Source organism: Natator depressus, chromosome 1 (assembly GCF_965152275.1).
Source record: "Natator depressus isolate rNatDep1 chromosome 1, rNatDep2.hap1, whole genome shotgun sequence".
NCBI lineage: Eukaryota > Metazoa > Chordata > Testudines > Cheloniidae > Natator > Natator depressus.
The window spans coordinates 335,630,617-335,639,761 of NC_134234.1; positions in this window are offsets into that span (position 1 = coordinate 335,630,617).

Below are 9,145 nucleotides of genomic sequence, written 5' to 3' on the forward strand. Positions count from 1 at the left end.
TGACTAGCAGTCTGATAAACAACCTCCAGAGACAGCTTTAGGGCTGAATGGACAGAGAAGAGATGCTATCCTTCAGAAAAGCACTTACCAGATGCTTAACTTTAAGCATGTGCTTAAATGACAATGGGACTGAAGTGTATGCTTAACTACTTTCTCAAATATAGATGGGTGACTGAATCAGGGCCCACTAGAGGAGATCCCTCCCGGTCAATTATATTGGTTAGGCGCATATCGGCAAGCTTGAACTCCTTCTGCCTACAATGTACAGGTACCTGTTTTGTGGCTAAATTACAGACTCTGATCTCCAGAGCTGTCAAACTAGCACCTTTTGCCAGAATATAACTCACTTTTACAGCACATCTGGAACTGATTTCACCACAGTGTGTTTCCCTTTAAAACAACTGGCAGGAACTTTCTCTTACGTTGACATTCATACAGAAAAACCTTTGACATCAAGGGAGAGTTTCTAGCCATGGTCGAGGGCAGGATCAAGTTAGATGCAAAATGCTACTTCTCTAATAAAGCCAATCAAAGTCTTGTATTCAGATAAATATGAAGAAATTGTAAAAAAAAAAATCAGCAAGGCTTTCAAAATTGCTATAGATAATTCTGTATCTATAATGCCACACAGGTGCTCTTTCATTTGAATTGGGTATTAATAAGCATAATTCCTCACAATCCAGAGATGAGGTATTCCCACTCTGAAGAAACAGCTCATCAAAAAGTAGTTTTTCTGCCTGGAATCTACTTGTTTCTATGCAAAAGAAAATAGCCGTGCTGTATAACCTTTCCCTTTGAAGGCTATGTGCTTGTGATCCTGATTGAGAAGCTGTACTAACACGGTGTCAGGTGAGCGAGTGGCATGATCATACATAACGCACTGAAACCTTGTTTCCATTATATTCAGTGATCTGATCACACTTCTGTAAAGAAACCCTGCGAAGCTGAGAATCTGGATGGGTTTTTGTGTAATTATCCTGCTGTACAGTACAATACATAAAGGTGTTTAAAAAAACAAACAAACAAAAAAACCACCAAAACACCATCTGAATAAATGATGTTTTAAAATATATTCCTTTAATCATCTTTCAGGACGTTAGGGGCCTGATGAAAAGCCCTCTGACATCAATGGGAGTCTCTTCATTGACATCAGTGGGCATTGGGTAAGTCCCTAATGGCTTGACCCTGCATCTCCTGCAGTCAGTGGTAAAGCTCCCTTCAGCAGTGAAGATTCATGGCTTCTGTGCACAAGTATTCTCCTGTACATGCAGGACTGGGTCCCAAGTGCCTACTTACCATCCACAAGGGCACTGATTCAGCAAAGCTCTTTATGCACATGATTTAAGCATATGTATCAGTGTTTTGCTGAATCCAGGCCTACCAGTTGCCAATTTTTTAAATTAAATAGAACACCCTCCCCAACCTCCCCCTCCCTCCCCACACATACATATTTATCTCTTTGCAGTTGGGTGTAATTCAGATATTGACCTGGGAAGGTTATTTTCCCCATCTGGCAGCATATTTATCTCCTTACTCAACTCTTTAGACAGCGTGGTCGTTTATTTGGCAATTACAGCTGTTTTCTGTCATGTTCTTGTTGCACTCTTTCGGCTACTCTGTCCACCTTGCATAATCCTCCCTATACCCACAAGATTCATTAAAAGACACTGCATGTTTTCATCTGTTTCAGATTAAGCTTTTATGCAATGCCAGCCTTTGTTACACTAAAACCCTGTTATGAAGGGTTGTTAGGTAAATGTTACTCAGGATCAAATTCACCCAACAGCATAATGGGGCTAAGAAAGGCCCCAAAGAAGAAAAATGCAGAGGGTGGATGGCTCTGCAGAGTTTCCTTCCTGCTGCACCCACTGTGCATTGTAGAATTGGGCTTCACGTCAGTTTCAAATAGGCCAGCATGGAAGGGAGAGGGGACTCAGTGGATGGGAAAGTGGCCACTGTGTTCAGAATTAGGCATTTGCAGTGGCCAAAGCTCTCTGTGTAGAGACATTACGCTAGGGGTCATCATGAGAGCTGAGCAAATTGATTTTTCAGTTCAGCGGCCAAAACAAAAACCCGGGCGGGGGAAAACATTTTTGATCAAAAAACATTTGAAACAAAAAGGGAAAAAATGATTTTTTGCAGGGGGGTTGTTTTCTTTGTGAATGTTTTCCACCCTTTGGGGGCCTTAGCTAAATACAACTAAATTTCAAAACCAAATGTTATTTTGAAATGGTCACAATGAACCATTTGACTTTTTCCCCAATAAATAAATAAATAAATAAATACATAAATGAAATAAAAGCAAGCCGTTACGTTTCCAGCTAAACTATTTGCTGAATTCACAAATAGTTTCAGCACCCTGAAAAATGCATTTTCCAATTAATTTACTGTTCGTCAAACAAAATTTGCCCAGCTCTCGTCATCATCGTGACCCCTATTCCATCTGAGAGTCTGGAGGAATGGCTGTGGAAGGGGCAATCCAACACCCTGCCTGTAAGCCAGGAGTTGGATTCCTTTCCCTCAAATCTGCATGAACCCTGTTTACTTCAGCTTCATGTGTGTGTTTGTGTGAGAATGTAACCTTGGTGAAAATCCCACATGTGCAGTGAATTTCCTTTGTGACTTGGGGGGATACAATGCTCTTTCACAGCATTAAAGCAAACGCAGGCTAACATTTGTATTTGCAAGAACCGGTTTATAACTAAGGCTCCTAGAAAGATGCTTTTAATGTTCAGCTGTATTTTACTTACTGCTTTATTTTTTTCTTTACCAAAAACAAAATTGCTAAATAGACAAGAACCAACATTTCAAAAACATCAGCGCTTTCCATGAGCCTTATTGCTACCTGAAAACATCAACATCAAACCCATCCTACATCAAAACAATAATTAAAAAATAAAAATAGAAGAAAACAAAAATCTTACTTTGACATTTCCGTGAAAATTGAATGTTCCCCTTATACAAACACAGATGACTGGTTTCATTACTGAATGCCAGGGGGGTCATGCATCTATAAAATACCAAAAGATTCTGCCTGTCAATCAATCTCGGTGCCAGTATTTCTCCAACAGGAACTTGCTTTTTGTAGAGGGAAAATATTGTATTGGGGCTTCATGTAATGTTAAGTGAGCAATGAGCAGGCAGGCCTGTTGGAAAGGAGGTGCAACCCTTATTAACTGCATGAGCAACCAGCTCTGACCAAGACTGCTCAGATTCAGAAAAACATCTGGGTCCAGATTCCCAGAAGAATTTGGCTTCCATTTAGACACCTAAATAAAGTGTTCAGAGTTTCAAAAGTCCTCAGATCCTGTTGCTTTCATAAGCACATTAGCATAGGTACTCATGATAACGTGGTTCCGAGGATAGGACACTGTACTAGGAGACAGGTCTCCTCAAAAGTGTTGCTAATGTTCACTATTTTATCTTGACCCCTGGCGCTTTCTTAGAAGCCCCTGTTCCTGGATTCCTGTGATTACATGAGAATCTCAGTTTTCATTTCTATAACAAGTTTCTAGCCCTCATGGTTGTGGAGAAAATTTTAGAAACGTGAACCCTAAAGGTTCAGAAATCAGAAGACAAATAAAAACACCTTTTTTTAAAAAATGCTCATGATTTTGAAGCCCATGTAGTGCTAGGGGGTGGGGTGGGGGCTTAACTCATTATTTTTGATCCCTGGGGTTGGCACTACAGCCTCCGTTCTATCCCCAGCTCTGCTCTTGACTTGCTGTGTGATCTTAGATAAGTCACCTCTGTGTGAACTGTCTCTCTATCTATAAAATCCAGTTAATTATACTTACCTTCCTTTGTAGAGAATTTTGAAATGAAAAACGTTCCCTAAAGTATTATCCTTATATCTCCTTTTTATGTTATTTTTACTTCTCCCAGACAAAATTTAACTTTTAAATAATAAAACCTATAATGAGGTTAAAAGACTTTGAAACACTTTTCTAAGTCACTACATTAGTTAATTATAGTCTATTATAGCCTTGTATGCAAAGGGCAGGTTTTCTCAAAATACACTGGCTAACATGACTCATTACAGCTTGATGATGTTGCAGTTTCAAAGTCCTCTTGAGCCTGGCAATTCTGGTGAGGCTAGTATCTGCAATGACTCTGCTGACACAGACTCCCTCTGTTCCTTGAGGAACTGAGTTTTCACATTTTTCTCCTGTATCAAGGTATCTGAGATTTTTGCAGGATTTTCAAGTGAATCTCAGTAATTTATCTTAAGCCTCTCTGACTGTCCATTTCCAGAAACAAGAGCACTGCTTTGGTGCAAGGGGTGTGTGTGTTTATTTTATCGTTTTAGCTGGGCACTGCCAAGTCATCCCTGCTAAAGTGTTAGAAACTGGGTGATAGGCCATCTTGCCTAGTGGATAAAGCAAGAGTTCAGCTACTGGGTGGAGCAGAGTCCAGGAATGAGCCTCAGGTCAGTGCTGGAGGATCAACCAGAGTTGGAGCTGAGGATCAGTACTGGAGAGACAGGAGCTGAAAGGGAACTGGGACTGGAGCAAGTCCTAAAGGAATCTATTTTGAAGCGCTTGGAGGAGAGGAAGGTGATCAGGAACAGTCAACATGGATTCACTAAGGGCAAGTCATGCCTGACCAACCTGATTGCCTTCTACGATGAGATAACTAGCTCTGGGGATATGGGGAAAGCGGTGGATGTGATATATCTTGACTTTAGCAAAGCTTTTGATACGGTCTCCCACAGTATTCTTGCCAGCAAGTTAAAAAAGTATGGATTGATGAATAGACTATAAGGTGGATAGAAAGCTGTCTAGATTGTCAGGCTCAGCGGGTAGTGATCAATGGCTCGATGTCTAATTGGCAGCCGGTATCAAGCAGAGTGCCCCAGGGGTTGGTCCTGGGGCCAGTTTTGTTCAACATCTTTATCAATGATCTGGATGATGGGATTAATTGCACCCTCAGCAAGTTAGCAGATGACACTAAACTGGGGGGAGAGGTAGATACGCTGGAGGGTAGGGATAGGGTTCAGAGTGACCTAGACAAATTGGAGGATTGGGCCAAAAGAAATCTGATGAGGTTCAACAAGGACAAGTGCAGAGTCCTGCACTCAGGAAGGAAGAATCCCATGCACAGCTACAGGCTGGGGACCAACTGGCTAAGCAGCAGTTCTGCAGAAAAGGACCTAGGGATTACAGTGGATGAGAAGCTGGATATGAGTGAGCAGTGTGCCCTTGTTGCCAAGAAGGCCAATGGCATATTGGGCTGTATTAGTAGGAGCATTGCCAGCAGATCAAGGGAAGTGATTATTCCCCTCTCTTTGGCACCAGTGGGGCCACACCTGGAGTATTGTGTGCAGTTTTGGTCCCCCCACTATAGAAGGGATGTGGACAAATTGGAGACAGTCCAGCAGAGGGCAACAAAAATGATTAGGGGGCTGGGGCACATGACTTATGAGGAGAGGCTGAGGGAACTGGAGTTATTTAGCCTGCAGAAAAGAAGAGTGAGGGGGGATTTGATAGCAGCCTTCAACTAGCTGAAGGGGGGTTCCAAAGAGGATGGAGCTCGGCTGTTCTCAGTGGTGGCAGATGACAGAACAAGGAGCAATGGTCTCAAGTTGCAGTGGGGGAGGTCTAGGTTGGATATTAGGAAAAACTTTTTCACGAGGAGGGTGGTGAAGCACTGGAATGGGTTACCTAGGGAGGTGGTGGAATCTCCATCCATAGAGGTTTTTAAGGTTCGGCTTGACAAAGCCCTGGCTGGGATGATTTAGTTGGTGTTGGTCCTGCTTTGAGCAGGCGATTGGACAGATGAACTCCTAAGATCTCTTCCAACCCTCATCTTCTATGATCCTATGACTGGAGCAGAGCTGGAGCAGGGACTAGAACATCAGGAGCACAGGCTGGAGAAGGGACTGGAATAAGGGCAAGCACAGCTGCAGGCATGGTACACGCTGAGCAGTCAGAGTTAAAAGCCAGACAGCTTCTCTCCTTGACCAATCAGGCGATGCCGTGAACGTAGCCTGCTGCAGGCCAGCTGTGCTTGTTGGGCTGACAGGAGACTGACTCTGCTGAGGGCTCTGATCCCTGTCATAAAAAAGTAATCCCTTTGGGGCTGTGAAGAGCTCTCAGGATATTTTTCAGGGTAAACATTCTGAGCACATACAGCTGATATAAATTTGGTTGCCAAGTAGTGCTGTAATTGATCAGGAGTAATAATCAATGAACTGTAAATAGGTTTCTCTGCCAAATTCAGAGCATGGAACTGAAACTGAAGTGGTTCCATTGTTTCTATCTAATTTAGTCCATCTAGACATTCACGCTGCACTTATCACCGTGGTATCTGAGTGCCCAGTGTTGTTTGTGTCCTTCTAGCTGTGGATGAAGGGCCAGGTTCTGCTAGCTCTGTGAGTAGCCTGGTTGACACCAGTGAGACTACTTGTAAAGCAAGGCTTCTACCCAAGGTGCTCATTCTTGTAGTTCAGTCATCAGGTTTTGCTGATTTTTGGCTTTTCTTGGTCCATCGATGGTCCCCAGCAAAGGGAGGCGCAGCTGCTTGAGAACAGCTGCACCCTTATCTTTGTGAGAGGGTCCTGGGAATATCTTTGCACAATTGGAAGTCAATGGGAGCTGCAGGTTTTCAGCATCTCTGAAAATCAGGCCACTTCATTAGGCACCTAATTATGAATCTAATCTATTCGACACTGGTGAGGCCTCATCTGGAGTACTGTGTCCAGTTTTGGGCCCCACACTACAAGAAGGATGTGGATAAATTGGAGAGAGTCCAGCGAAGGGCAACAAAAATGATTAGGGGTCTAGAGCACATGACTTATGAGGAGAGGCTGAGGGAGCTGGGATTGTTTAGTCTGCAGAAGAGAAGAATGAGGGGGGATTTGATAGCTGCTTTCAACTACCTGAAAGGGGGTTCCAAAGAGGATGGCTCTAGACTGTTCTCAATGGTAGCAGATGACAGAACGAGGAGTAATGGTCTCAAGTTGCAATGGGGGAGGTTTAGATTGGATATTAGGAAAAACTTTTTCACTAAGAGGGTGGTGAAACACTGGAATGCGTTACCTAGGGAGGTGGTAGAATCTCCTTCCTTAGAGGTTTTTAAGGTCAGGCTTGACAAAGCCCTGGCTGGGATGATTTAACTGGGAATTGGTCCTGCTTCGAGCAGGGGGTTGGACTAGATGACCTTCTGGGGTCCCTTCCAACCCTGATATTCTATGATTCTATGATTCTATGAATTTTTGCCGCCTAATTTGGGGCATTCCAGTTAGAAAATGAAACTCTGACTCCACTGAAGTCAATGAGAGTACCATTGACTTGAGTGAGACCAGGATGTCACCCCAAGGCTTTAGTAACTTATCAAAGATCACAGAAGGAGACCCTGTGTGAAAGGAAGCTAGAATTAAGGGGTGGTTGTGTCTACTACCCTGGGAGACATAGATCACATTTCTCTCCTGTAACACTTGGGATAAAATAACAAAGATAATATTTGTTGAACATAATTCTTAATGAACCAAACCTAAAACTTTCTAGAAGTTCTATTTTTTTTAAAAGACAGTGTGAGTACTTGTATAACTCCTTGTTTCCACTGGAAGAAGAGGTGTTGAAATACCCCACTCACAGATTCCAAGGCCAGAACGGACCATTGTGACGATCCAGTCTGACCTCCTGTATAACACAAGCCAGAGAACTTCCCCAAAATAATTTCTTTTGAATTAAAGCAGCAATTCTCAAACTCTGGGTTGGGACCCCAAAGTGGACCCCATTGTAAGAGGGCCACCAGGGCTGGCGTTAGACTTGCTGGGGCCCAGGGCCAAAGCTTGAGCCCCACCGCCCATGGCGGAAACGAAAGCCCAAGCCCCACTGCCCAGGGCCAAACCTGAAGCCCAAGGGCTTCAGCCCTGGATGATGGGGCTCAGGTTTTGGCTTTGGCCTCCCTGCCCGGGAGTCGGGGCTTGGGCTTTGGCCCCTCTGCTAGAGGCGGTGGAGCTCAGGGCGGCTCAGGTTTCAGTCCACCCTCCTGGGGTCGTATCATAATTTTTGTTGTCAGAAGGCGGTCGTGGTGCCATGAACTTTGAGAACTCCTGAACTAAAGCATATCTTTAAAAAAAAAATCCAGTCTGGATGTAAAAATGTCCAGTGATGGAGAATCTACCACAATCCTTGGTAAATTGTTCCAATGTTTAACTACCTTCACAGTTAAAAATGTACACCTTATCTCTAGTCTGAATTTGTCTAGCTTCAATTTCCAGTCATTGTCTGGTAGACTGAAGAGCCCTTTATCAAATATTTGTTCCCCATGTAGGTACTTAAGCACTATAGTGTCTCTTTGTTAAGACAATTACACTGAGCACCTAGATTCTATCAGCATAAGGCATGTTTTCTAATCCTTTAATCATTCCTGTGGCTCTTCTTTGTATCCTCTTCAGTTCATCAACGTACTTCTTGAATTGTGCACACCAGAAATGTAAACAATATTGCAGAAGCAGTCACATCAGTGCCAATTACAGAGGTAGAATAACTTCTCTACTCCTATTCGAGATTCCCCTGTTTATGTATCCAAGGATTGCATTGGACGTTTTGGGCACAGGGTGGCATTGAGAATTTATGTTCAGCCGATTATTCACCACGACCCCGAAAGCTTTTTTAGAGTTACTGCTTCCCTGGGTAGATTACATCTTGTAAGTATGGCCTACATTCTTTGTTCTCAGATGTAAACATTTACATTTAACCACGATGAACCATGGATTGTTTGCTTGTGTCCAGTTTACCAAGCGATCCAGATAACTCTGTATCCGTAACTTGTCCCCTTCATTATTTACCGATTTTTGTGTCATCTTCCGACTTTAGTAGTGATTATTTTGTTTTCTCTTCTAGGTAATTGATAAAAATTTTAATGAGCATATGGCCAAGAACTGAGCTCTGTGGAAGAAAATACACCCATTCAATTACATTCTGAGACCTATCAGCCGGCCATCTTTTAATCCATTTAATGTGTGCTATGTTAATTTTGTATTGTTCTAGTTTTTTAATCAAAACGACTTGTAGCACCAAGTCAAACACCTTACACACATTTAAGTATGTTACATCAAAACTATTACCTTTATCAATCAAACTTGTAATTCATTCAAAAAGGATATCAAGTAAGTTTGACAAGATCTGTTTTCCAT